The sequence below is a fragment of the Carassius auratus genome, chromosome 7 (genome assembly GCF_003368295.1).
Source record: "Carassius auratus strain Wakin chromosome 7, ASM336829v1, whole genome shotgun sequence".
NCBI classification, from domain to species: Eukaryota; Metazoa; Chordata; class Actinopteri; order Cypriniformes; family Cyprinidae; genus Carassius; species Carassius auratus.
The window spans coordinates 32,503,173-32,510,152 of NC_039249.1; the positions used below are offsets into that span (position 1 = coordinate 32,503,173).

Consider the following 6,980-nt stretch of genomic DNA (forward strand, 5'->3'; position numbering starts at 1 on the left):
GATTTGGGAGTGGTCTGAGCCGGTCGGCCCTGATGGCAGGATACGCTATCTGTTGACAGGGGCAATGCCTTCAGAACTTCACAGAGGCACGACTAAACATTTCAGAGCGCTTTCATTTTTGCGCATTTATTTTGTCGGCGGAACAGATCGAGACGGATCTACAAATACGAGAGAGAAAAGGAAGAAAGCAATGCAAAAACATAAGGCGAAAGAAAGGGGACCTTACAGGAACAAGCTCACACCAAGCGCAAAACAGCGGTGTTTGGAGAAGCTCTCATGCATCCAAAATATCGACCCATACGAGCTCCCTGCAGCGGCACAGAGACCTGAATAATTTACCTCTGTGCACACATATGGACATGGGGAATTATATTGTTTACGATGTAAGTGACCTCGCATTCACGGTGTTAATGGCTTTAATCTAACCAGGACATTTACATCTTGCAATCACACATTTAACTACCCTTGCTAACCCAGAACTGGGTTGTCCACTTTGCAGCCCCCAACACAAAAACCTGGGCTAAAATCAAATCATAACTAAACATACACAGCTTTAGCCTACATCAAAACATGTTGGAAACGTTCGTATACATTGAACATCTCGTTACAATCTAGTGTTTACGAAACAGTCGCAGTTAATTACTTTGTCATTTTGGTCAAGAAGTGCATTCTAAATGCAATGTAATTACAATACACTAAAACGCATGTGAATAAACTTACTTTGGCCAGTACAACACTGTTTTCATCACCTGCTGTAGATGGACCCAGCCAAAGCAGAAAGCCTCGTAACTTTCCAAAGACTTGTGGCTTTTAAACTCCTGCATTGTGTAGTAACTTAAACCAAAAACAAAATAATTCCCAATGTCCATATGTGTGCATGAGGTAAATGGTCCAGGTCTCTGCGCTGCTGCAGGGAGCTCGTATGGGTCGATATTTTGGATGCTTGAGCGCTTCTCCAAATACCGCTGTTTTGCGCTTGGTGTAACCTAAAAAAAAACTGTATTCCATTGTTCCTATGTTTTCCTTATGTATCGTGTGAGTTACTGGAGCAGTTTTTAAGGCAGCAGTAACTTCCATGCATGGTAAAACAGTGCAGAATTGCGAGAAACTTCTCTACTACCGAGTTAACAACACATGTAAACAATCCTGTTTCGCCGCGGTATCCTGCCAACATGGCGGAGACAGTGATATCGAGGGAGGGGACGACAACTCCTCAACTTCTCAATACACTGTAAAAAAAGTGAAAAACCCTAAAATTTATGTAAAATGTCCTATTTTAAATAATGCAAAAAAAAAAAACTAACTTTTTTTTTTTTTACAGAAAAACAATGTTATTTTAAAGATATTACCCAAAACATTTGGATAAAACACCTTAACTGTAAAAAGAAAATCTAATTTATATTAAGTAAAGATTAAACAGAAAAGCTGTTGTTTTATTTTCTGTATTATTAATAACAGACATTTGCATTGTAAAACATGAACCTCCAGCAATCAATCAAAAACAGCATGCATGAAACAATGTAAATGATCCAGGAACTACACAGTTACTGTCTTTGAATAAAGCAACATGCAGCATAACATCAGTCTCTTGTATTGTTCTGCTAGAATGAAGCACAGGCTCTACTCTTCAGCACAGTGGTAACCTCACAAACTCACAGAAACACTTCTGTTCCCAGAATCTTCACTAATTACAAACAAGTTTGCCCTTATTATTTCTACCACATAAAATACATTTACAAGTTTAGATGTTTTACTAAAAATAATAAAGTGTGATGTCACCATCATGGTGGTCTATGTTTGCTTTAATTGGGCTCTTGACCCTTGTCTTTCTTCATTAGATCTTTCTCTGTAGTAATGCATGTTGTGTTGTAAAGGAGTGAGCAGCTATTAGCTCTTTTTATATGATAGAGTCAACAGGTGCTGGCCTGGTTGGTTTCAAAATTACTTTCTGCTTTGCATTTATTTGTTTAGACTTAGAATAATCATCCCCATGAAACTACAGCTTGCAAGGAAAGTACTGCACTATTAGTTATGAATAAATTATAAATCTGTGGTATGTAATGCTTATAAATTATAAAAATAAATAAATAAAATAAATATAAAATAAATCAGTTACTTCAGACTTATGTGCCCTCTAGAAGCTTGCGTTCTGCAAGTGAACATCGCTTGATTGTGCCATTCCAAAGAAGAACAAAGTCACTTTTACGGACTTCCTGGTGGAATGACCTCCCCAACTCAATCCGGACAGCTGAGTCCTTAGCCTTCAAGAATCGGCTTAAAACACATCTCTTCCATCTTTATTTGACCCTCTAACTTTAACACTCACTATTCTAATTCTATTCTTTAAAAAAAATCTAACTACCTTTCTAATGGTAAATGGACTGCATTTATATAGCGCTTTCATCAGACCACATGACCATCCAAAGCGCTTTACAATTTGCCTCACATTCGCCCATTCACACACTCAAGCCCCTTTCACACTGCACGTCAGACCCACAATATTCCCGTAACATTGCCTGGTCGCCTTCTGTGTGAAAGCAACCACGTCCCCGAATTGATTACCGAATCGAACCCGGGTAGGGGACATAGTAACATTGCGGTCATAGATCCGGAACGAGCGCTGTGTGAACAAAAGCCAGATCTAATTCCGTATCGAAGTGATGATGCGTGTTATCGCGCGACTCTTTTACCGGCTGTTTTGAAGGAAGATCAACATTCGCGACGAAAACATATGTGCAAACTGTAATGAAGCAGAGATCAGTTAGTTCCTCACTTTCCGCGCTGACGCCGAGATCGTTTGCTTGCTTCAGTTAAAGTATAACGTGCCAAGCATTGTCGACTCGTACATTACACGTCACGCGCTGATGTCACGTGTCGTTACGGGATCTTCAAGGGTTGTGTGTGAAAGCACGCACATATACCGGGTCATCACTGGCAGTGTGAAAGTGCCAAATCTAGCGACCAGGGAACAATTACAGGAACACTTTACCCCTGTATTTGCCGGAATGGCAGTGTGAAAGGGGCTTCATTCACACACCGACTGCGTGTGTGTGTGTATGTGTAAAGACCTGTAACACTAGCTTTCTCTATTCTTTTTTTTATTCTATGTAAGGGAAACAGGTCAATTTAGCTCAAAGGGAATCATTTAAGATTTTAAAGGGAATTTGAACAGAATCACTGTTTCACGGCTGGTCACTGAGACGCCCTGCGATTCAGTGAACGAGCCGTTTAACATCAAATCTGCGCTGGATACTAATATCCAAACTATAGTGAAACACTATCAATTAGCACAGTAACAAGATCGGCAGTTTAAGACATTAACTTGTAAGCACAAAACACAAGATACTTCTCTTTTCAATATGAATAAGGCTTTATTAGATAAATCTAAGACATATAAACTAATCTAACACATAAACGCACGCATTCACACAAGTTGCAGGAAGATATAAAGTTAGGGAAAGATGAGTTTAAGAGAATGGAAATATGGAATCCCAAGTTTACAGCAATACGTTAAATTGCATAGACATGAACAACCATCAATCACGGAATTAGCGCTCGCATTGAGTTCCTCAGTGAGGTTAAAATTATATTAGATACAACAGCAAAGGTCACAGTCTGGAGGTAAAGTCTCGAGGTTAAAGTTCACCTCCTGTGAAGAAGGAGCCTCGGTGAAAGGGTTGTCCCAAGGTCGTTGATTGGCTGGAAGTTCAGTCGCTGAAGTGACGTCTTGGGGAGCCCGTGCTTGGGCGTTGGCTGAAGCTGGAGTTGTGTGGCTGGTTGGAGTTGAAACGCGCAGACGAGGTCGACGTTACAAAACTTAACTCAGAACACGAAACTCTCAAACGGAAAAGAAAAGAAATAAAGTTTGACGAGACTAGGTTGTGTTCCTTCTCATCGTGGCTAAGTAGCAGCAGGCGTGCAGGCTGAAGCACGCTGAAGCACGCTGCAACCGCGCTCAAAGAAGTTCAGTGATGACTAAACAGCATGGCTAGAAGCTAAAAGCTAAAGCTAGGTAGCAAAGCTACAAGCTAAAAGCTAAGAGCAGGCATGACTAAAGCAGACTAAAAGCCAGAGACTAAAAGCAAGATTTCATGGTGTCCTAGGTATTTAAAGTGGCCTGTTGGCCACACCTCAAATGTTGTCTTGACCAGTCAGATATTGTCTTGGCTCGGGGGTATCATAAATCATTTGTTTATCTTACCAAGCATGTGGTCCGAATTTTCCTGCCTTGCAGGGTCTTATTTTGGACATGATTCCTATTACCAGGTTATGATATATTTTACAAATAAATGATTGTCAGGACAATATCAAGCAAGAAAATTTGATTATATCAATACTAGACATGAGTATGTCTCCTATAGTTATCAAAAAACATACACAATAAGTGATTATAAAATGATAGTCAAATGTGTGGGTTACACATAAATGAATATGGAGTGATGCGATGGACTGATTCATTTATAAGTCTTTTTGAGTTCATTCTAGTCCATATAAATGTACAAAAGCAGTTTCTTTGCCATTCTCATGACAAAGACTCGTCAGTTCTCTCAGATCGTGTCTTTGCTTATTCACACTGCGTGATTGTCACTCACATGAATAAGCAGCGATTTGCCTGTGATTTTTGGCATTTGTCTGCGATTTCTCAAAACGTGTTGGCGAGCCAAAAACGGTGCTAAAATCGTGGAGTCTGAACTCGACTTTACTTGTGATTTGAAAGGAAGGACTTACCCTGCATCTCAGTGTCCCTGCTTATACTACACTCTTAAAGTATGTACCCTTTTGATGAAGAAAAAGTACACACTTTTGAGTATGTATTAGAAGAGTAGGCAAGCTTTGGGGCATATTATAAAGTCATACAATTGTGTCTTGAAAGGACTGCACCTGTTACACGCACCCTGTCACTAAAAACTGGCCTGTCAATCATCTTGTCACAGTTAACATCCTCCACATTTCATTTAATTTAACTTCCTTACAGTACTGTAGAGAAATTAAGTAGCTCTGCCAGTCATGGGTCTTTCATGTGGAGAACTCTGTTCATTTTCTGCATGATGCATTTGAAAGTTAACGACCAAATTAATGTTTCTAAAAGTTCACATTTCTGTTGCAGATGAAACATAACACGGATAACAATAAATTAATATTTTTTACCAGGTTAAATGTTGATTATTAGTAACTCAAACCCCTTTTTGTAAACCTTTCTACCTAACCGTTGATCATGCGCATCCGCCACATTTGTTGCTTTTCTCACGCGTTTTATTTGTGTTTGTAGTTCTGGACCGAATCCTTCACCAAAGCGCAATGGAATATGGGCAATTTTAGCCATTAGAGTGTGCACTGATCCACTCTTCCAAAATCAACCTGAAATAGTAGACCATCCAGGGTCTTTTGGCATACTGTTTTCAACATACTATGCTTTGGGACACACTAATTCTAATCTCACATACTATTTAAGATGGAAAGTATGAACATTGAGATGCAGGGTTAATTCCCAATCAGCTGCTGAGTTCATGGGTGGAATAAACATTTGGCAGGACTTTTACTTTCTGTGCCCTGCCTGGACTACCTCCATCTGTGTTTTATCCAAATTAGGATATACTTAAATTGTACATTTTTTTGTTGTTTGTTTGTTTTGTTTTGTCTGGCAGCTGCTGCCATTCATTTGACCATTTTATTATTTGTATTATTTTTTTAAGGTGATGGTGTTTGGTAAAATAACAGTGTTTTCAGTATATTTAAATTAGGGTATTTTACTATAATTGTATGGTTTTTGTTTGGCAGCCTCTTCTGTCAGTCTTGACAATTTTTCTTTTCCTTTTTTTATGGAAGGCAGGCAGCTCTAGTTCCCATCATGCTTTGCATAGGACTAGATAAGGAGAATAAATGTTGAAATTAAGTGATTTATTTGTTTTCATTGGGAAAGGGAAAGACCTGTTAGTGTTTAATGCTGTTATGTTTGACATTTAAAAGAGTTTCTATCATTTTGAACCATTGTGTTTTTTGTGGCTACCTTTTTTTGGCTGCCAGCCATTTTAGAGTTTTTTGCTGATTATGTAATTTTACATACATTTGTATATAATTTAAGAAAACAAAGAAACACTGTATAAAAAATATAGTACTCCTTCTGTATAAAACATGTGAATTACTGTAATGTTCATGTCATACATAAATTAACAGCAAATTTGTTAATTTACAGATACTGTTGATAATTTTACAGAGTTTTGACTACAATTTAAAATAAAAGAAAATAACCATAAAAAAAAAAAATCACAGTTCCCTTTCAATACTTCACTCATACTGCGTCGAAGACGCATATGGGAAAAACCCCTTTTTTCTCCTGAACTGAAGCCTTAGTCAATCACGCAGTGAAATTGCACAGCCATTGGATCGTGCAGTGTTATTAAAACAAACCAATGGCTTGGCAGCGGTGCTGCACGAACCTATGGCAGCGAAGCCCACCAAAGCCCGCAGAAATGGGCGGGAAATCTGGCTATATATTGGCCGCTTCGCCACAGGAATTCAGATTATTTCTCCTTCAGCGACGACACATCGCTTCGCTGATCTCCGCTGAACTGCTCGCCGTTGACACGCCTCGCACTGGAACGCGACTGCCGGTCCCCACCGCAGATACATCGCTTCCCTGCGGCCATCCGGTGAGATATATTGAAAGAGCAAATTTCTCTAAAAGAGCCTTTTCCTACGGCGTTGTTGCAAATGCCGTCTCGTCATTGCAGCTCTGCACGCTGATGACGGGCACAGCGAGTGTGTCGCGTGCTTGGGGAAACCCCACGCTGACACTACACAGCACTCACGGGGAATTCGTGTTCTCATTGCGAGAACATGAATATCGCCTCTCTGCGCTCGCGAATCGCTTTCTTTTCAGAGAGCGATCTCGCTCCTCGCGCCCTCCCTTTTTCTTCCTCCCACGAGCCGGCGAGGAAGAAAAGGCGGGGCAGAGGATTAAAGAAGCAGGATGAAAGCGA

At 39.9% G+C, this 6,980-nt stretch overlaps 1 protein-coding gene across 2 annotated transcripts in view; it reads left to right on the forward strand.

Annotated features, from left to right (window-relative positions):
* Positions 1-6,980, forward strand: part of LOC113106521 (F-box only protein 44-like) — a 107,074-nt gene that overhangs the window by 836 nt on the left and 99,258 nt on the right. The gene's annotated exons all lie outside the window — the stretch shown is intronic.